This window comes from Furipterus horrens, unplaced genomic scaffold (genome assembly GCF_987537825.1).
Source record: "Furipterus horrens unplaced genomic scaffold, mFurHor1.1.pri manual_scaffold_13, whole genome shotgun sequence".
In the NCBI taxonomy this organism is placed as follows: domain Eukaryota; kingdom Metazoa; phylum Chordata; class Mammalia; order Chiroptera; family Furipteridae; genus Furipterus; species Furipterus horrens.
Window position 1 is genome coordinate 16,496,153 of NW_028327183.1, and position 23,072 is coordinate 16,519,224.

Sequence of the window (23,072 nt, forward strand, 5' to 3'; positions counted from 1 at the left end):
CCATTGATACCATAATTTTTTGGTATCTTTGTTTACTACTTTCCATATTTTTTCTTTTTTCTACTTTCCTGCCTTTAGCTGAATTATGTTTTTTAAATCTCCCCTGTATATTTTCTCCCCTCTACTGAGTTTGAAGTTTGCTTTCTATTTCAGTTCTTTAAATATTTACCCTAAAATATTTGACATGCATACTTTAGATTTTTCTAACATAGTATAAAATAGATGAAAATCCTATCCTATTCTTAAATAAAATAGTCCTAGAACCTTGATAACATGTTATTGTTTTCAAAGATTCCATTATGATTTGAAACCCTCCAAAATTAGCTATTATTGACTTAGATTTACCAATTCATGTTACCAATTTCTTTGCTTGCTCTTATTTCTCGTATCTCATTCTTTCCTGTGGGATTCATTTTCCTTCTGGTTGAATATATCCTTTAGTAGCTTTTTCAGATGGCTCTACACTTAGCAACCTTTTAGTTTTTATATTTTTGATACTTCCCTTTGTTTGATCTTAGGTGATTGTTAGCTGGGTATGGAATTCTAGGTTATATTATTTTCCATAGTATTTTGAATTTACTGTTGTCTTTGTGTACTTGTTGTTGCTAATGATAGAACTTCTATTGGTCTAGTTGTTTCTCTGAAGGTAGTTTATTTTTTCTCTCTTTTAGCTTTCATAGTTTCTCTCCCTCCCTCACTCCCTCCCTTCCTCCCTTTCTTGGTGTTCTGTTTCACTTCAGTGTTTTAGTTGTGAATTTGTGTTTGTTTAGTGTGGGAATTGATGAACTTTTTAAATCTGAGGATTTATACCTTTTTTCAATTCTGCACTAAAAGTTTTTAACGATCCCTTTCTTTATTTTCTAGTTTCCTTTTCTCAGATAACGATCATATGCTGGATCTTTTTAGTCTCTTCTCTCGATCTAAATCTCCCTTTCATATTTGTTATATTTTTAACTTCCTATTATATTTTCTGGGTGATTTCCTTAGATCTATTTTCTAGTTTACTAAATTTCTCTCCCTTTTTGTCTTGCATACTCTTCAATATATTTCTTTGTTTTCCAATGATAGTCCTTTAATCCCAGAATTTTTTTCCAAATTTTCTATTTTTCATAATATTCTGTTCCTGCCATGTGGAATCTTTATATATTATCTTTTTCATCTAGTTGATGGTTATAAACATTTATTTTAAAGTTCTTTCTGAATTGCTTTGTATCTAAAGTTATTTAATCATGAACTTTGTTGTATTTGCAAAACTTTCATAACATCAGATCTCCATGCATTCTTTGCAATTTTCTCATTTGGGTTCATCAGTAATAATGATATATTTATAGGTTACATGCTGGCATGTGGAAGCATTCTAATGAGGAGTTTTGTGCTTCACTCTGTCATGAATGTATGAACTCCCCCCACTTTGAACTATTTTTTATATTAGTTGCTGAGTTTGGAGTTTCCTTATGGCTCAAAGAATTTTACACTGTGCTTACATACCTTGCAGGGTTGGGAATTTCAAATTGTCATGGTTGACTATGCTTCCTGCCCATTCCTTGAAGCAAACCTTGTTATTAGGCAATTGGGAGCTTTTCTAGTTCCATTTTGCCCTGGTCTTGTTTCATGGAGAAAGCTCAGGATTTATAATCATGACTTCTGTACATTGCCAAAATCTACGTTCCACTTCTTCCTGAGGGACACGATGGCTTATTTTTCTGGACCTGAGACATGTTTTTTTTTCTTTCTTATTTTCAAGTCCAGTAGTGTACTTTGAAATTTTTCTTAACATTTTATCTAGCATTTCTAGATGTATTTAAAGTAGGGGGAGAGATTTTACATCTCAGATCTATCTGCTACCTTGGCTGAAATGGCCTTCCTTTTTTCCCCCCCCATTTCTTCCCTACACCCTGCCCACCCCCTCTCCCACAGTCAATCCCCACGCAGTTGTCCATGTCCGTGGGTCATTTATACATGTTCTTGGACTAGTCCCATTTTTTAAAAAGGTATTTAAGTTAAAGAAAAATTCAATTACAGTTTACATTTAATATTATTTTGTATTAGTTTCAGGTGTACAACATAGTGGTTAGACAATCATATACTTTACGAAGTGGTCCCCCTGATATTTCAGGTACTCACCTGGCATCTTACATAGTTACTACAATATTATGAACTATATACCCTATGCTGTACTTTACATCCCAGGGACTATTTTGTGACTAACAATTTGTGGTTCTTAGTTCTTTCACCTTTTTCACCCAGCCCCCAACATCCTTCCCCTCTGGCAATCATCAGTCTGTTTCTATTTTGTTTTTTCTTTTATTTTGCTCTTTAGATTCCACATATAAGTGAAATCATATGGTATTTGTCTTTCTCTATCTGACTTACTTCACTTAGTATAATACCCGCTTGGTCCATCCATGCTGTCGTAAATGGTAAAATTTCACTTAAGAAAAAAAATTATTTATTTATTTCGAGAGAGGGAAAGGGAGGGAGAGAGGGAGAAAAAAAGCAATGTGAGAGTGAAACATTGATTGGTGTCTTCCTGCGCACCCCCAACTGGGGACCTGGCCCGCAACCCAGACATGCGCCCTGATGGGGAATCAAACTGGAGACCCTTGAGTCTGCGGGATGATGCTCAACCGACTGAGCCACACGAGTCAGGGCAAGATTTTATTCTTTTTTATGGCTGAGTAGTATTCCATTGTATATATGTACCACAGTTTTTTATTCACTCATCTATTGATAGGTGCTTGGATTGCATCCATATTTTAGCTATTGTGAATAATGCTGCAGTGAACACAGAGGTGCATATATTCTTTTGAATAAGTGTTTTGGGCTTCTTTGGATGTATACATAGAAGTGGAATCTCTGGGTCATAAGGCAGTTCCATTTTTAATTTTTTTAGGACTCTCTAAACTGCTTTCCACAGTGGCTGTACCAATTTGCATTCCCACCAACAGTGCACACGGGTTCCCTTTTTCTCCACAGCTTTGCTAACACTAGTTCATTGATTTATTGATGATAGCCTTTCTGATATGTTGATATTTCATTGTGGTTTTAAATTGCATTTCTCTGATGATTGGTGATGTTGAGCATATTTTCCTGTGTCTGTTAATGGCCTCCCATTTTTTATTTTGTTATTTTAGTTTTATAAAATTGGGATTCTACTATGTATACTACTTTTTTAACTGTCTTTTTACCTCTAAGAATTTATCATGAATCTTATACCATTCTTACACTTCTATATTATGATTCTTCAGTAGTTATTTTTCACAGAATGCATATATCATTTATCTAGGCAATCCCTATTGCACAGTGCTTCTGATTTTTTTGTAATGCTAAATAAGGCTTCTGTGAACAACGTTATGTATATAACTTTGTGGTTATCTCTGCCAATGCTGCATTCTTAGAGGTGGAAGAATTAACGTATAACAGGATAGGATCTTCACTATTTGAGTGACTGATTAAACAGTAGTGATGAAAAAGTATAATGGATGTATTACAACAATTCTAAACATTAAGAAAAAAACAGGATAGCCCTGCCAGTGTGGCTTAGTTGGTTGGAGCATTGTCCAGTAACTGAAAGGTTGGAAATTCCATCCCTGTCAGAGCACATGCCTCTGTTGCAGCTTCGATCCCCAGTCCAGGTGCTTACAATCGATCCCCTATGTGGGTGTATAGTGGAGGCAACCAATTGATGCTTCTCTCTTGTATTGATGTTTCTCTTTCTCCCTTCCTGCCTCTCCAAGAGCAGTGACGAAAATGTCTTCAGGTGAGGGGAAAATAAAAAACAGGATAAAATGGTCAGAGGAGGATAAAAGTACAATGGATTAGAACTTTATACCATTATAAACTTCAAATCTGTTTGTTCATTCATACAAGTATTTAATACTTTAATGGAGTGGGATAAAAGATGAATAAGACATGGTTTCTGTTATTCAGGAGAATCTAGATGAACTCTCAATGAAGATAAATAGAAGTACAAGAAATTCTAATAAGAAGAGCAGGCATAAATATACTAAAGGTAACAGGAGAGTCCTGTGAGGTCTCACAAGAAGAATCTATTCAACCCATTGGAGGAGCAGCCAAATGTACCTAATAATTTATGAAATTTCCACTTTCTAAATGTGATGAGATGACTTGTATTCATGGTTTTAACTACTCATTTTAGAAATAAATACTATCTAAATGAAGAATTAAAATGACAGTTTTCGTAACCCCTAAGTACCCCATTACAGCTTGAATTTGAAGATCACTGTTTTTTAAAATTGTTTTTTACAATACTTCTCATATTATTGAATAAATATTTGATGAACTTTTAGTGTCCTTGAGCTTCTTGAAGAAGAGCTTGTATCTCATTTATGTCTGCATTTCTGACTTTAGGCACCCAGTTTTACTTTTACATGGTCAGCCATCCTTAGCCCAACCGAGAGCTTCCCGAGGTGATATTTCTCCCCCGCTCAGCACTGCGTCTGCTGCATGGTAGATCTACCGAATGAGTTGTATAACACTCTGACAAACATTTCTCTGTCTATTCTGATCTACTCAGTTTATAAAAGACCTAATTAGGGGTTCGTCTTATTGACAGTTCTCTTATAGTATATGTGTGCATATCTACTTAAGGCAACTTTTGTTGTTCTCTTCATTTTGGAGATAAATAAATGCTCACTGAAGAAATTTAGAAAGTATAGAAAATTACAAAGAAAATCATCATTGTGAAGCACTGGCATTTCCTTCAAGTCTTTCTTCTCTTTATGTATTAATTATATAAATGATGTCTAAATCCTGCTTTTTCACTAACATATTGTGGCATTTCCCTACGCCATTAAAAAGTTCTCATAAACCGAATTTTAATTGCTTCGTGAGCTCTTCCATCTCATGAAAGTACCATGGTTACTTTAACTGATTATTTATTGTTAGAAATATAGTTTCTAATCTGTTTTTATAAATTATGCATTACATAATTGTATGGTGTTCTTGCATATAAGGTGTCAGCTGCAAAGATTTATTTGTTTGGGATAAATTGCTCAAAAAAATAAATACTGGATCAAAGGTACAAATATTTTCAAGGCTCTTGTTATATTTTTGCTTTAGATCCATTTGTAAATGAATCAATGATATTAGAGAAGGAGAACTCATATCTGTTTGGTTGCAGTTGGATAATTGTTGATGCCTCAGTAAGTGAACTCTTCTATTAAGGACTTTAGAATTTAGATGACAATAAAAGCGATGTCTAAGTTAGATTTATGAATTCCAGCAGATAGCAGAACTAGGCCACCTTGTTATTTAAGAGAATTGGCTTTGAGACACTTTATCTTGAGTCTCAGTTCCTTGGGGATTCACCCTCCAGGGCCTTCTGCATCCCTGGTTCTTAGTGGATACATTTCCTGAGTTTCATTTGCATCTGATCTTTCCCTAAAGAGAACCTGGCATGGCTTGCACTCCACTTAATAACCAGCACCCATTTGCTTTCTCACAGGCTAACCTCGGTTTCTGGACTGAGGAATACAGTCCTGATTTCTTTTCTTGATTGCGCATTGACAACGCTTTAAGCTCACATATGCAGAAAGACTTGAAATAGCGGGAACATCATATATATAAGGGGAAACACTGAAACTAAATTCTTACATATTTAAAAATTTTAAACTATTCAGAGGCAGAAATGATTTGGGCTTAGAAAAATAATCACAGATAATTTGAAATTCATATATTATTGTTTGATTTAAAGTAATATTTTTATTTATCTAGATCATATCAATTGAATCCTAAGAATCACGTCCAAGGAATGGAATTTTTTTTAATGTAAAGAAATGGCACTTAAAAAAAAAATCGGCTTTTCACAGTGGCAGACTTGCAGCTGTTAACTAATCCCATAACGAGTGGTATTTACCCACACATTTTCCAAATTAAATATGGGTATAGGCAGGCCTGGCTTAAGATCCTATAATACAGATACTTTACCTGCTAAGGAAAAAAACATTGAAACCAAAATTGCCCCAAGGATTATAAACACTGAGGGAGAGGTGAGAATAAAAAAGCCAGAGAGAATGGAATGTATATGACTTTGCAGAATGCCCACTTGGGACAGAGAGGAGGGAATTTGCAGGGATGGTTAAAGAATAATGCAAGTGACTCTGAGAGCATTGCTTAGAAGAGCTGGTCGGTTATCCAGAAGAGGCCACGCTTGCATGATTAGAACCTGGGTATTAAGAATTGCCATTTTGGCGAGCACTAATGATTGGTTTTCTTGTTTGTTTGTTTGTTTGTTTGTTTGTTTTTGCTAGGACATGTTAGAAATTTTTTTCAGAAGTATTTACTTCTCTTTGCCCTTTGCTTTAAAATTCCTTCTCAGATAGTGAAATGACATTTTTATATCTTTAGTTTAATTTGGATTCAGTTCAATACAGTTTTGAAAACAAGAAATTAATCCCGCACTGGGCTAAAACTTGATTTGCTGGAGTGGCCGATTATCGCGTCTTCCCCTAGCCTGCATATTTTTTGAGAATCCCATTACATTTTATTCAGGAGTCCCTTACCAGCCAAATGTATTGTTTCCATGGATACAATTAATGGGGAAAGCAATTTTATAAGACTGATGTAAAAAATGAGCACTTCATCAGCCCCCCTGCTGGTCGCATTTAGAGACTGGAGGAGGGAAGTCTGCTCTTGTGGGGTTGGCAGAAGCTCTGTGGTGTAAAGGGGGCAAAACAATGAAGGCACAAGTCAGAAGTGTCTGTTTTAAGTGTAAGGAATTACCCCTTAGACTGTATTAGGAATTAGAAAATGCCACTAATTTGTGACACCTTTTCACACTTTTTCCATTTACAGAATCCACTCTATGACAATTTTAAAAAACAGAAAGCAACCCATTCCTTTAAAATGCAGACTTCCCTTCTCCTTTGATTTCAGGAACAGGTTTCAGGGTATTTGGTACAAGACAAAGAGACTCAAGAAAGAATTAAACCCTTAGAGATAGGAAGGACGCACTAATTTTCACCACAATATTTAAGTTTATGTAGCGATGACCCCATTATCAAGATTTCTCTCGATTAGCGTTTTTATTTATTGTCTGAAATACATACGAAGTGAAATCAGTAACACCTCATCTCAATTTCAAAATATTAAATTGAAAATAAAAGGACCATAACGCAATTTCCTAAGATTTGAAGAATTCTTTTACTCTACTACCTCCAGCCCAAGCCCAGAGCAGAAATCTAGAGAGATTTCTTGGAGAAATCCTGGTCCTACTCTACAATGGTCACATGACATTTGAGTGGCTACTAAAAATATTTATTTTTGTGCCTATTCTAATTTGGGGAAGAGATTAGACTTCAACAATCATGTGTTCAGTTTAATGTCATCATGAAGCTTGTGACAATAATGTACTTTTCCTATTTTTGTGTGACTGGAAATGTGGGCTAACTTTATAAAAAAATGTAGAGTGTAAACAAGTATATTTTAGGGGAAATAAATGTAGTTTAATTGCTTATAAGCAGATCCATTTAAGAAATTGTTTGTTTATATTTTCAGTATCACTGCTATACTGCATTTTTTTTTTCTTTTTTTTAAAAATATATTTCGAGATTGCTTGAGAGGGGGCTGTTAGAAAGACATTTCCCCCTGCAGAGGGCACTCTGCCTCTACAAAATACACCCGACCCCAGCAGCATTTGAGCATAGAGAACAAGCATGTATAATTATTTTTTAAGCTGTGAATGTAAATAATTCTTTTTCTTTTGAATGACACTATGCGAAAAACTTTCTATATTAGAAAATTATAGATTGTGTACAGCTCTATGAGTGTGTTTTCCTCTTGCCCTTTTATGTATTATCTTGCTGACCAGTTTTTTTTTTTAATTTTTTTTATTTTTTAAGATTGAAGGCATTTTTGAATAGGCACTGAGCAAGTGAGATAACAAATAAGGTTCCAAATGGTGGTGGTGGCGGGGGGGAATGGTCATTGGGAGAATAAGAGGAACATCAGGCTGGGTTGTAGATTAAAAATGTATTTATATTAAGAATTTTAAGGCCTACAAATTGCACCACAAATGCAGAGAAAGTAAAACATACTACCTGATTTTTTTTTTAATACAGAAATTAATTTCAGTTTAAAGAGGTTTCTATCTGCAGCTGGAGATATTTAATCTGAGAAGTGTGAGGAAGTAGGTATTTCTTTCTGTAATATTTCTTTCCTGTTTGATGTACATCTCTGTCTGAGAGAGGAATGGATTAAATAGAGGCAGCTATTCCAGAGGAGAATCGGAACCTTTCAAGAAGAGGCACTGAAATGCGTGTAACTGATGCACAGATAAACACAAGACAACAGAATTCCCAAATAGTTTAATTGCAGGTTTCCTGGACTTCAAAGGGGAGGTTCCACTTTCTGCTGACCAGAAAAGTGCTTAGAGAGGTTGTGAAGGCTTAGTTTAAGGCGTGTGAAAAATGATAAAATGGCAATAATTGTTTCAATAGATGAGCTTCAATGGGCAAAATAATCCACCTTTCTAGTGTAGAAATTTATAAATACTGAAAAAAATATGGCTTTTGTTTGTTGAAAAGCAGAAAAAAACATGTAAAATACTCCTTAAAAAACACAATAATACAGGGGAAAATGCTCAGAAACTTATGCCTTGGGAATATTACAGGAATCTGCAGCTCACACTGATTTTCACATCGTGAATACAAGTTTGGAAATACCTTTGAGAATTTCTCTTTTGCTGCTTGCCTGCCTATTTACTTGCCAGCATTTTCTCAGTTCCTTTTCTACAGCAGTTTGAAAAATGTGATTTTGTGTCGAGATGCTTTTGTGAAGTGCAATGTATTTATTCGCTTCTCACCACATATGTTTTTATTAATGTGCAATTACCATTTAGTAAGATAATGCCAGCACAAAATTTATTGTCTCTAAATGAAGGGGAGGGACTGTAAGTGGTTTAATTTTTGAAACTTATATTTTTGGAGCTGGCTCTCAAATCATGCTGCTTTGTAGTCTGCGATTTATGACGGCTGCGGTCGGACCAGGTGGAGCAAAAGCCGCAAAATGGCAGGACAATTACTATAAGGGAAGATCATGGAGGAGTCTTGTCAGTTTCCAATGTGAAATTTAATCAGGTTACATAGAGTGATGTGATCTATATTGTTAGCCCATCAGAACTATTTTGAAAATGTAAATTATGAACCTTTCAAAATTTCAACCAGGGAGATTCAGCACTGCATAGGTTATCATCCAGATGTTTATTTTACTGCCATGAATTTTTATATTAGCAAGTTTATTTTAATCAAGTCCATTCTATATCATACTGATATTGTACATGGAATCATGGTTGTTAGTTTCATGCACTTATAAAGAATTTTATTTTAGCAAGTTTATTATGGTCAAATATTCTAGTCTCTATTATATTGACATTTTTCTATCCTAGCTTAGTTGCCAAGGCCAACAACATAAAATTATTCTTTTACAGAACTATAGAACAAATATAAAATGTTTAGATACATCAAAGAAGCTCATCTTTGAGGAGTATTTTGCCCTGTGCTATCATAAACAGTTGAGAATTGCTATGCCCTTAGTCTAAACAAATCTTAAAAAGTTATTTGTGTTGTATCCTTTTGTTTTAAATGAATGCTACTTTAAAATCCTTGAGTATTAAAAATTAAATATGATAACAAAATGTACAAAGTACTCTTGAACCTTCCAGATATTTAGAGGATTATAATGTTGGATAGACTGGCTATTTTTCACTAAAAACTGAAGACTTTCAACCTGTGAAATCTGTGTGCATTTTGTGTCACCAATGTTGATACACCTTAAAAGAATGGTATTCTCTCTCTTCATTCACACACACACACACACAAACACACACACAAACACACCCCCTATATGTATGTATAAAATACATAACACCCTTCTCTACAAAAAAAATATGTGTACCTTTCTTCATGGCTAGTGAGGTACAACTAATCAACTATTTGTAAATTAGTACCCTTTCCAAAATATGTTAACTTTTATGGTCTGTCAAGTGCTTCATGAACACTACAAAAATCACATAGTTGGATTTGCCGCGTTCCTCCTAACACCTAGGAACAATTCTTACAGAGAAACGGGTGGGTGGCTTTTACATGGCTTGGAAATATGAAATAATATTCCAGCTTGTATATGCATGTACTATTAAGTGATCTTAATACTTTGATTTTTTTAAAGGACTCTCTTAGAATTTTTAAGTATATATTGAATTATGAAAAAGTGTACTAAATATTTTTCTCTGTCATCTTAAGAAAACTCAATTTAACCAAGTTTCACATTTGATTTGAAAAGCAGAAGCATTTGGTGCTGTAGTAACTCCTCTGTCTTGAGTCTGCATTGTACTGTGTTTTCTTACCACCATCCACAGCTGAGTGCAAAAAACCCCGCAGTGTGAACCTTGGTTTTTCAGCCATTCTGTATCTTTGTTGTTGTTAGAGTCTTAATTCTGCTTGAGTTTATAATATTTGCGTTTGCTCTCGTTTCACCAAAAGAAATTCCTTGGAATGCATATTCACTTTCTCCCCATTCCTTTCATTTGCAGATGAAAGGCAAATGCAGATTTAAAAAAAATAAATAAATACGATGTGGTTAGGACCATTCATCACACTCCCTGTCTGCTGGGTCTTTGTTTCTGTTTCATGCTGCGTGCATTACATTACATTTCTGAACCTGTTGTGAGTTTTTTTTCCAGCATTTTTCTTTTGTAGTTTATTAAAATAAAAATATTTTCAGTCAGCAGAAATCCCATTGGTTCTCCTGGAAATCTTGCCCCACAGGCCTTTGCAGGGCAAGAACGGATTGTCTGGGGCCTAATTCTGAGCATTGTTTTTTATGAGGAAATCAAAAGTATAATTGTTAAAACCCAGTGTGTCCTTTTATGTCTGAAAAGGAGAATTAAATTGCTGGTGGCAAAGCAACAGGGGACAGAGAGGAAATGGATGTGAGGCAGGCCCTCTTGGAATTGGAGGGTTGTTGTTGAAAGTAAAGGGAGAATGCACTTCAGAGCATAACCAAGCGAGTGTGCATTTGGCAAGTAGATCATGGGACACACCGAGTACAATGCAACAGGAATGGAAAAGGAATAAATGTAATAAAATGGTCTCTTTGGCCATTCAGTTTGCTGCTGTCAAATTCTTTCTCAGAACTCCCAATTTACAATGGCGGAGGAAACATTTTGATTCAAACTTAGACCACAGATTCTCAAATACCTACCAACTTTGGTTCTTTCTGGGATAAAAGTCTTTACATTATCGAGGGCTTTTTACTTAGGCATATGCTTTTAAAACATTATTCATAATAGTACTACTCCAGCTCTTTGACTTGTACTTTCATTTTTAATTCTGAGGAGAAATAGGCTGACATTTCTATTTCACTTGAGCTAATTTCACTTTCTGGATCTGATCACTTAATGATGTCTTGATTTGAGGCTTGTGGCCTAACTGTTCTAGATTCCTGAATTTTGTGAAGTTCTAAGACCATCATCTCCATAGGTCTGTCTTTCATTGGAATATTCACACAATCTCAAATGACAGCATGTCTGCATAGTTTAGGGTACACATGTAAGACAAAAAGATTCCTTGAAAGTACTTTATTTTCCAAGTTTAATTGGGATGTAGCAAAATAGATTGAAAAGAAAGAGTGCTGTGAATCCTGGCAAAGCCTTAGTGGTGTGCCGCGGTGGACAAATGGTTAAAATATACACTCATTGGAGTATGAAGGCAGTTCTTCTTGGCTGTCAGATAGTTTGACCAGTGTCAGGCTATCCTGACGCGTGCAGCATACCTTCATTGCATCATAAATAAAACAGACAAATTACTTTTTTTTCTCCCTAGGATGGAATAAGCACCATGAGAGGGGAGGAAAAAGGATTAAGGGGGAGTTGCTTGGAGGGTCTGTGGGGGTTAGGGGTGAAGAATTAGAAGGGAAAGGAAAAAAGAGAGATCCTTTCAGCCCCTCTATGAATCTCAGAATGGCAGCCGAGAACAATGAGAAAACCAGGCAATTACCTAGAATCCTGTTCCCTTATCCAGACATAGAAAATATATTCTTGCACCAGCCTTCCTTCCATCCCCCACTCCCCACTGCCTCCTCCCCTTCCCCGTCTATCTAATTCAGTTCTTTAGTGGAAGGCCCAGCAGATGTAACAAAGGGAAGGGTTTCTGATGACGGGCCACTCAGGACTCAAGGGCCCAGCCTTCCAGGTCTGCAGTGGGAACCATTTTTTTTTTATATCATGTGCCCTTACAGACTTTGGTAACCTTGGAAGCTGCAGCAGTGAAAAATGAGCAGAAAGGTATTTTACAGCTTGAATTCTTTTCCTGATTCCCAGAAAATCAAGTGGTCAGGATGCTAAATCACCTGGCTCAAACACCAAGCCGGCCATATCCCTCTGGCCTTTGGAAATTCAGCCCTAAGATGTGCTAGGAACTCTGAGCTCTGAAACAGTTCTACCCAGAAACCTTCCTGAAATCCACAGAGGAGTTCTGCTTTATTTCTTATTTAAATCATTGCAGTCATACAAGAGGCTGTTCACCCCTCTCCCTCAATTTTTTTTTTACTTCATTTGGGCACCAGTGAATGCAAATGCTTGTAATATTGGTAATTTGACAGGTTTTGCCAAGTTACTGGAAAGTCTGCCCTTTCTTCACTCCTGTGCTTCCGTGCCACCTGACCAAAGCACTGAGGATATGCATGGAAGGAAGAGCTGTGAATGGCTGGTCTCTCTGAGGTCTTTACATTTGGAATATGTGGGTCCCATTATATGCAGAACAGGAACTTTAGGTTAACCAGTATATTGAAGAGTGACATTTAAGTGGAAATGTGCGTCTGAACCCGTCATTTATATTCCAAGATGCCATTTATAGATTTCAAGGCCTATATATGATTTCCTGTGTCCTCTATCCACCTTCTCCCACAACTGGCAAACTTACTTTGCATTGTTTTGAATGGCGATGGTTTATAATACACCATCCACACATCTTGTCATGACCAGCACTTCATAAAGTAGGACAGCTGCTGGGGTTAGGGTGTGGTTGGCAGCTGCTTACGAAAATTCCTCTCTGCACTCTTTACAGTAGCTGTGCAATCACTATAAAAAGTGGAATACCCAGGCTTTCCCATGACAACACTTGCTCAAGATAGTGCCTGAAGGAGACTTAAGTATCTTCTTGGAAAAACAATTAGCAAAATCTCAGAGGCCGGGAGATTGCCAAGACCACCTCTCTACATTAGCCAAAGAACACTTGTTGGTATTCACTGGCTTATTTAACCTTTTCCTTTAAGTAAAATAGCTTTACTGGAAATGCCATTGTTTCCAAAGGAGTGGTGGTATCTGCTTTCAAAGTGGATGTAAAGTGCTTTGGCACCTCTTGCGACTTAAAGTGTGCCTTCCATCTTATATTATGTAGTTTTCACTGTATTTATTTTTACAACTTGGTTGTGAGTTAGGAAGGGCTGGAATCTGGTTTAGACTTCCCTGTATCATCTCACAGAATCTGAAGGCTTGCAGTTGGAGTCTGTCATTCAGAATCCAGCTTTGCCTCTTGCCTGGTGCAATGTCAGGAAAGTTGATGACTCTTAGTTAGGTTGGGACTCAACTTCCTTAGGGGACCAAAATTCACCAGCAGTCTGGTGAGGTTTAATGAAGGAAAAGCATATCATATCACTTGGTAAACTACCAGATGCCTGGAAATGTTAGTTCTGATCACTCCAGCATGTACTCATAAATATTTGTTGATTGAGTCTCTAGTTAAGTAAAGATAAGACTAGACTAAGCAGCTACTTCCTTAAGAGTGTTGTATTGTTCAGGACAAACCCCTAAAAATAAAGGTACTTCTGTGGAAATACTAGAAAATATGTTGAAAGATGACAGTATTCAATTTAAAAAAATATATCACCAGAAACAGACTTATATTGCCAGATACAGCTTTTGTTTTTCTTCTTAGAAGTCACATCTGAATTTAACATAAGTTCTAAAATTCAGTGCTGAGACAAACCATAAAATAATCCAATTAATGAGTCCCTAGTGCAATTTTTAAGCTCATAGCAGATTCATCATTAAAAAAACTCTTGATATTCTTTACAGTGATTTTTTTCTGATGCTTCTTTAGTATCACCTTTCCAAGATTTATCTACTACTGTCTATTACAGATAATCCTTCATTAGGTGAGATGACCTAATATCTCCAAATTTAATATCTATAAACTTTATACTTTAATAAAAATTTACTACACTTGAGGTTTTTAATTGTCAAGATAATTGTTTTCAACCTCACTGATTTTTTAATTCCACAATCCAATTCATTCATATAATCACCTTCACTCCCCAATGGTGATGGCTGTGCATCATATTAGATAGAACTCACAGAGCCGATCAGAATGGCTTTTATCTACAAATCTCATGTATGAATAAAAATGTGTGAAATCCTGAGAAATTCCAGAAGTCCAACAGAATGAAACAGAATTTGGGTGATTGTTGTACTCAAATGGCTCACCACAACTTGTTTTGCTAGGGACTGGATGTGCCCTGGGAGGATTCCAGTCCACCAAGGTCAGTTCAAGTCCTTAATTATGTGAACTTAAATGATTATAAGACACTTATTCAGGACACTTACCTGGGTGAATCATTAAAAATATTATTTAAAACTATTACCCGTTTTTTAAAAACAGGGTTATAGCATTATTATTTTTTTAAAGGTATTTGACAAATCAAAGTTTTATTTGAAAGTATGGCTTTAAATTTGAGAGAAGTGCAGGAGCAGAAGAGTTAAAGATCACACATTATGCAAATATATATTACGCTCTTTAAGATGCTCCTTGGATGTTGAGATTTGTTTTTTACATGTTTGAGGATGAGAAGTAGTTCTAGAGGGATATCAAAGGACAGAGGAAGATGCTATGTCATATTAAGATCACAGTTTGGTGAATCTGAGCAGGACTTTTCCTTAATCTAACGTAAAGTTTTGTAAGAACCTGTCGTCTTGCTGCTGCTCCTTGGCTGCATTTTACATATATGCTCCTCAGCATCATTGATACTGACCTTGATGGCATTATTATTATTGCTATTTACAGTTGTTCACTAGTAATATAAACCCAAGTAGGGTTAATAAAGTAAATTAAGTGATAAAGATTTGAACAGTCAGTAGTACTTCCTGACAGCACAAGAAAAGGCATAGCATGCTCTTAGCCAGCCGAGATAAATTCTACAGTCTGTAAACACAAAGATTTCTGGTAATTTATATTGATAACCTTACTTTCTTCAAGTGGCTTTCCACTCCACTTTTATACCCTGTTCCTCCCTTTGTTTTCTTCTTCCCTTCTTACACTCCCTCATTCCCTCACTTGGTCATTTCTTTGTGCATTCCTCATGATCACTCATCTTGACTGCTTCGTGGTTATTGTTGTCTGGAAATTGACCATTGCCTAGGAATCGTGTGTGCGACTTCTGCCAATAAGCCTGCTGGCTCAGCCTGCTTTCCTCCCAGCTCTTCACCTTCCTTAGCTCCTGCTTTCCTCACTCCCACTGTCTTCCAGCTTCCACCTCAACACTCTTCATCCTCCCGCAGATGCTTCCTGGGGTTCTTTTTGAAATGGATGCTAGCCTTTTGTTCCAGTCCCACTTTGAGCCGCTAGGGTCAGGCAGCTAGCAGCCTCCCTGGGGCAGTGCTGTGATGAATTTTGGCATGGCCAGGCTGTTTAACAACTCCACCGCCGAGTGCCAGCTTCCTCAAAGATTGAAAGGAGCTGTGATGAGCTTTTTCCAAAGGCTCCACTCAAGTTTTGAAATGCCAAAGATTCCCGTGGATCTCTAAATTATGTGGTAATTTTTTGAACCACGCCTTCCCAATAAAAATGAATTTTCTCTTCCAAGAAACATAGCTACTCTGTGATCTTATTAGTTAAGTACTCAATTTTTTTTTTCTGGAATCCGTGTTGGTTGGATTTAGTAATATTTTATATTTAAAAACGTTCAAGTCCTGTCAACCTTTTAATTGCTGATTGCCAATTATATCTCATCTTTGCCACAATTCACATATTTTCTCTTCTTCTTAAAGTCATGATTGTTATAAATGTCTCCCTCAAATAAATTTGAAAAGGCCCTCATCATTTTAGAAACATTTAGAAAGTTGTCCCAACTGAGTGCAATTTTTAAAGCAGGTAGAAACAGTTATTTCAGTTCAAGTTATTTATCTAGAGCTGCATGTATGTGAAAAATTAGAATACATTTTACTTTCTTTTATTGTATCTAAAATTTATCTTTCAAAAAAAATTTTAAATCTTTTACTATTAACATATGTGGGCTGTAATGTGACCACTAAAGAGGCAAATAGTGGTCTTTAATTGGGACTACTTAAATAGTCAGACAAGGGGATACTGCTGGGGACCTTCTGATGTTAGCCATACTTTGTATACACAAACACATCACATGGCTTCTCTGCAAACCAGGTGTGCCTTTCAGCAGCGCTCCACTGTGATGTGCCCCCTCCACACCCCCAACTGCTATTCTAGAACCAAGAATGGGAAAAAGTGCTTGAGGGTGTGTGTGTGTTTCCACTGAATGTGATGAGTGTTCCCAGGAAGGATAACTTGGGCTGAGTTAACAGCTCTGTACCTTCCTTCTTATCCTTTCTGGTATTCATTAAGTTAATATACTGTTGCCTGCATGGGACACCTTCTTTGATGGTGAGTACAGTTAAGTGCCTATTTAGACATGTCATGGACTAACCAATCCAAGAAGGTGCATGAAGTGTGGCAGAGAGAGAGACAGACAGAGAGAGAGAGAGAGAGAGAGAGAGAGAGAGAGAGAGAGAGAGAGAGAGAGAGAGAGAGAGAGAGAGAGGAGCATTGCTATATATTTTTTAACTTAAAAATGCTTCTTCTTAACAATCCTTTGCAGCTGGCAGAAGGCTAAGGTTTCTCACACTATGAAAGGAAGTCAGACCATAAATAAGCCAGTCAAAGCACACCTGGAACGAATAAAATGCCTTTCTAGACTTTACACTGTGCTCAGAATGGATGCCAGCCTTGTGCATGCATTCAAACGGTATGGAAGAATGTGTAAATGCCACATTAGTATAAAGCTAGGGAAATGTTTCCATTTTTAATCTCCAACTTTTAAAGTAATGGCTTACTGGAGAAAATATGGAAAGGCATTTTTCAAAGTTTAATATCTTGCTGTCATGTTTGGGGCAATGGACCTCTCAAAAAATAGTGACAGAATGAGACAGAAAGGTATGGCACTTTCAGAGGCAGATAGAGACTAACATATGTCACAGAAGTTGTCACGGTTTTCACACTTATGGATCTAATTCCTAGAGCAAAGATAATCAATACATTCCTCATCTGATATGCATAAAAGACCCAATGTGTTCCAGTGACTATTAGCTCTTTTTACCTTACCCCCTCTCAGGCCATTACACAAGAGTTTTTTTTTTAATTGCTGCAATGGTCAGACATGCGCTGGTGCAGTCCTTGGGTCAGATGTTGTGGGTGCTTCTGTTTAGTCATTTGGCTGTCAGTACTGTCCTGAAATTCTGTTTCATCTGGCTTAAGCATTTTGCAAATTTTGAGATAGCGTACTCAAACCTCCCCAGAAGCTGGACACAGATGAAACAAGTCAGCAAACTTATGGCTGTATTACTTTTGTCTGAAAAGTGTGCATTCGCGGCCTCCCTGATCTGTACAATAAATAGGGTTCATGTCTAGGCCATTGGATGGAAGGGCAGAGGGAAGGACATCAGTTGCCAGGCTGTGAGATAGATACTTCCTAGGTTAAAAAAAGAAAAAAAGATACGTTTGTTCAACCCATTTCTTATTCTGCTAACTTTGTCCTCAGTTTCTCAAGTCCAGATGGGGAAAAAAGCTTTCTTTTTGTTTGGTCTTTGTCAACTTTTACAGATTGCTGAAAATGGCAAGCTGATTGTTTAATACATTTTAAAACACTTATGGCTATAGGAAAGTAAAAACAAGTATGTCTGGGTCTAGCTGCCTAGTAGTCTCATTCTTTGCTTTTCCCCAAGTTTCTATCATTGCCTCCTTTTAATGTCAGACACAGATTGTTCGTGTGTCCCTGGCTGGTTCAGTTCATTAGCACCCCCTGGTACAGAGGGAAACAGTGAGCGGAGGAGGGCTTCTGAGAGCCAGAAGAGCGATTCCCTTGTAGAATGAATTAATCTTCTTTACCCAGGTAGTCTCTTCCCAAAACATGGACTCTGCCTCCCACAGTGCAGCTAGAGGGGATGGGAAGAAATGAATAATTATTAAGCGCCTGTTATTTGCCATGCATTGCCAGAACCAGATGGCACTTAGTTTTTCTTGAATCAACTGTGCTTGTGTGAAGGGTTTTCCTAGCTGGCTTTTGGACTTCTTAGGGAATCTGTATCTCTTTCTGAACCTTCATGAACTAAGACTTCTGATGATTGCTTTGTGCCAGACACTTTGTAAGAATATTACGGTATATTATACAATTTGATATATTTGTGTGGAGGGAAGTCTTAACATTTGACTTTTTAAATACAACTTAGTCCTTCAGAAAGAAGAGTAGGGAGAAAATAAATGACTAAAAGAGCTTATTGTCAGTTTGTTTATTCTATGGGAAATTTAGTTGCATGTTTTGATTTTTTTATTCATTTATTTTTTTCATTCAATAGCTATGCACTGGTCAACTCATTTATGCAAGATATAGTTCATTGTGCAATGGTGGAGTGAAAGAACTGTAAGTCATGGTCCTTATTCTCAGAAAATGTATACTTTAATTTGCATCATTTATAGGGGTTTTTTGTAAATATATGTCAACAACTGAAATTTCTGAGTCAAGATTTTATTTTGACAGAGGAGTCAGGAAACAAATGAAAATATGTGTCTCCTTTTTTTCCCCCCAGAGTAATGATAATTCCTGCTAATTTTAAATTTAGAAAAACCCTTTTACTCTGAATTTTTAAGAATGTTTTAGTTCCATTAATTTAAAAATAAAATTAGCATGTTGAATATGCTTAGAGAGATTCTAAAAGAATAGGAATCTTAGCTGTAAGACTAGAAACTTAACTTGATAACTTACATCAATACTAATTGAATCTCGAGGTCTATTTTATTACAAGTTTGTTTGTAGATCAAATGCTGAGAAGATGGAATTCACTCTTCGTGAAGTTACTGTATATTCAAAAGGAGAAAAGCAGTATTTTTACAGTAATGTGCTCCTAATATTTAAAGTGTTGCTTTTCTGATATTATTGCTTAAAATTTCCAGTGGTGTAAATGAGACCCTGTAATCCTTGTCTCAGCGGTAAGCAATCATTGAGGATATTTGATGGTTTTTATCCACATGGGAGAATGTACCACATAATTCAAAAGCAACAAATCTCTGCATTCAGTTTATTTATATTGCATTTTTTTAGTTACGATATTTTGAGGTAAGACGGAATGGTTAAATAATAATATTTTCTTAAGTGACCAATAACAGATAGAAATCTAATAAAGAAATAAATGGGGATAATCTACATTAATATACATTTCTTGTATGTCAGTTCAGTTTATGTTCTCTTTCAGCAACTATTTTCCACTCTTCTTCATAAGGTCCTTGGTTGATTTTGGAAGAATATGTCATCTTTCTGAATTTATGATTTATTTATTTGTGTTTTTTAATATCAAAGCGTCTTTAGTTTATCATCTTTTAGTTCCTTTTTCTTGGTTTAGAATCAGATGGAGAAGCCAAACATGAGAGTAAAGTGGGCAATATTATTAATTAGGAATGTCACATAACACATGTGCATATTATATGTCATGGTGTTATATATAAATTTTTTTACTGGGTTTATGACTTTACTCTCAAAATTCACCTGAGACTGACACTCTGTAGGTAAATCTTAATTGAAGAGAGATTTACAAAACCCAACCTTAAAGAAAACACTAGGAAGTGTTTTTAATTTTTCTTAGCACAGTTTTTATATTTGTATTCCCTCTAATATGGCATTATGATTTTTAACACTAAATTTGACAGGCAGTAAAGCTAATTATTACTGAGCATATGAAAAAATATATAAGAGAGTTGGCATCTAAATATTTTGCTTTCACATTCATGGAATATTTGTTAACAAAGTTTCATAAGGATTTTAAAATCATTACATATCACAGTTATACCTCTAATAAACTAATTATATATGTTGTTTCTACTCTGTAATTAGGTATAATTACACTAATTGCATAAACAGATGATAATCAACCTGAAATTACTTTATAAAACAAGAACATTTACACAACAATAATGTCATTAAAAAACATAAGCCCCCAAGAACGAGACAAAGCAAGCACCACCAGGAAATTCAGTTAGGGATTAAGTGTCTAGCACTGTAGGTATAATAGGGACGCTGTCACCTTCCCATTACCCTAATGCACTCCGTTCCTCTTAGATATAGTATGTTTAATCCCGAGCTGTGAATTTCTAGGCCTTTGTGCCTTTGTCTCACCACCTTAACGTTTTTAATGTAGTTTTTGTTGTGTAAATCTATATAAGTGCCATCACCCGTCAGCAGTGACATTTGATGGCATGAGGCCGACCCAGTCTGCATGTATTAGGGCTTTTTGTGTTTGTGCAGTGGAACCCACTTAAACAAATTCCAGTTGAAGGAATAAACCTGTAAAAGGAATACATTTTCCCTGATCTGAAACAATAGCTCAGTGTTGAATGGATGCCCATGAAAAAAATAAATCACACAGGATAAAGTTCTTTTCCTCTAAAAGGCGAGAGGAAGGTAATGATGATTTTGACCTATTGAGGAAATAAATCTCTTGGTTTATCAGTTTAATGTGGAGACCAATCTAGAACATATGTGAGGAAGCCTCCTTGAAATTACTGCTAAATTTTGGATTATCCTAAAAGAATTTCAAATAACAAAAACAACATCAAGAACTCAACATTTTCACAAAAAATCTTGGAAACCCAGACTGGGCAGGGGCACTCCTGACATTCCTTGAATAACTTTCAATATTTAGCAATTCTCTCAGTGCTAGACACCAGTAAACCAAATACCTGGAGTGCTGTGGTTAAAGGTAAAACCAGACTACCTTAAAATACAGTATTTACATCGCAGCTGAAGTTTTGTGTTGTCTGTGAACAATAGGTTAGGAACTCTAGATCTGTTATTATGTGGACCTTGGGTATAATTTTCTGTGAATTTGTGATGAATTTGAGCTTTCAAAATGTGTAGATTCTTGAGTCTTCAGCTCCTAATGTTTGAGGTATCCATGCCATATAAAAGTTCAGTTCCCATTATCACCTCCATCTGTAGAAGAGCAATTGGAGTATTGTGAAGAGTGTGTCAGACTTGAGATGCCAACTCAAGTTCACCTTGAGACCTTGAAGATGCCAATTTATATTCCGGTTTCTCTGGCAATTAAAATATGTACTTGGCAAAATAATGTTATTTTCACAACTGCCAGGTACTGGTATAAAGTAGACAAACAGATGCTTAATAAATATTTGCTGAACAAATACATGAATATAGGGAAAAAATAAAATAAAATATCTGATGGTGTTTTCCAAAAGAAAAGATAGAATGTGAGCTGTGTTTTGCCTGAAAGCTTGGAAATATTACTTACATTTTAAATAATAAGATTTTGTATTCTACGATTACAAGATAATGTTTACTATAAAAATTTTAGAAACTACAGATAGGCACAAAGGAAGTTATGGAAAGACTTTGAGATGTGTGCTGCCTTATTGCTCTCCAGAAAGCTTCTACTCCTACTAGATTAGGGTCTAAGAATGCCATTTCCCCACATCTGAGTGTTTTGTATTGAGTGTTTTAATTTTTAAATCTGTTAATTTTATTCACAAAGCATTATTTTTATGCATCTTCAATTCTAGAAAACTTCTTTTGGTGTCTGTTTCCATTTGATTCCCTTGGCTATGTTGGTATTTGAATAAACATCTGAACCCCTTTTCTATGTTAGGAGAATTCTGCAGTGTTTTGAATCTTAGGGGCAGCCTGTTGTCCACTATAAAAATTAGAAAGTTCCAATTTTTTCTTATTATGAGAACACAGGTGTGTCTAACAGTTTCTACCAATAGGGTGCTGCCGATTCAGAGGTAACCATGAGGAATGCTTCTTTGTGGCAGTTTCTGGGGAGTGGTGGCAGCTATGCTGGCGTATTCTGTGCCCACTGATGGGACTGTCTGCAGTGGGGCTGCACTCACTGTCCAGTGCTCAGCAGGGGCATCAGTGAGATCCATACTAAACCCCACTGTTGGGCTTCTAGGCATTAGTTCTAGCTCTGTGACTGTGAACCCGTATCTTCAGCTTTCACTACAAGTCTGCGAGCTAGACAATATTCTTTCAATAGCATCATTTTTGCTTAAAAAAGCCAACATAGGTTTTTATTGCTTGTGACACAAGATATTAATTGGTGAATAAAAGGGTGCTAGGACTGGTTTCTTCTAATATGTTGATAGTTTGAAGAAAAAGAACAATAAACTGGAAGTTCTAAATTCTTCATTCTAGAAAGGGATTTTCTATTATAAAATGAAAGAATATCTTCTCTCCTATAGCCACAGAGTTGAGGAAATTCAAAGTAAAGGATGATCGACCCCCAAGGTTGTTGAATTACTAAGTTAGTTGAACTCCTTGCCTGGTATAGAAGTGTATTGATAGAAAAGAAATGAAACCTCAGAATCGGGGTGGAGATATAAGGAAGGGTTTACATGATTCAGAATGTATGAGCTTCTAATTCCATGATTTTTCATTGTGGGCTGAAGCAGCCTTCTTGCCCTGTCTTTCTTGAAAATCCTGGAATGACTTCTTTGCAAAGGGAATCCAGTCCTCCTTATGACCCATTCTCAACATTATACACCATCCACACACCTGTGTCTAGAGACAGATCCCAGTATGCCCTGGAATAACAATTACAGTGTCCAAACTGTAAGATTTTGCTATTTTTTAATTTGCAAAATCTGATGTATATAAATGGATTGTGAAGGTACAAGAACAAGCAAGAAGGAATATGATTTTAAACTTGGCTGAATTAATTGATATGGATATATTTCATACAGATCCTGAATTAGTAACTTAAGTGA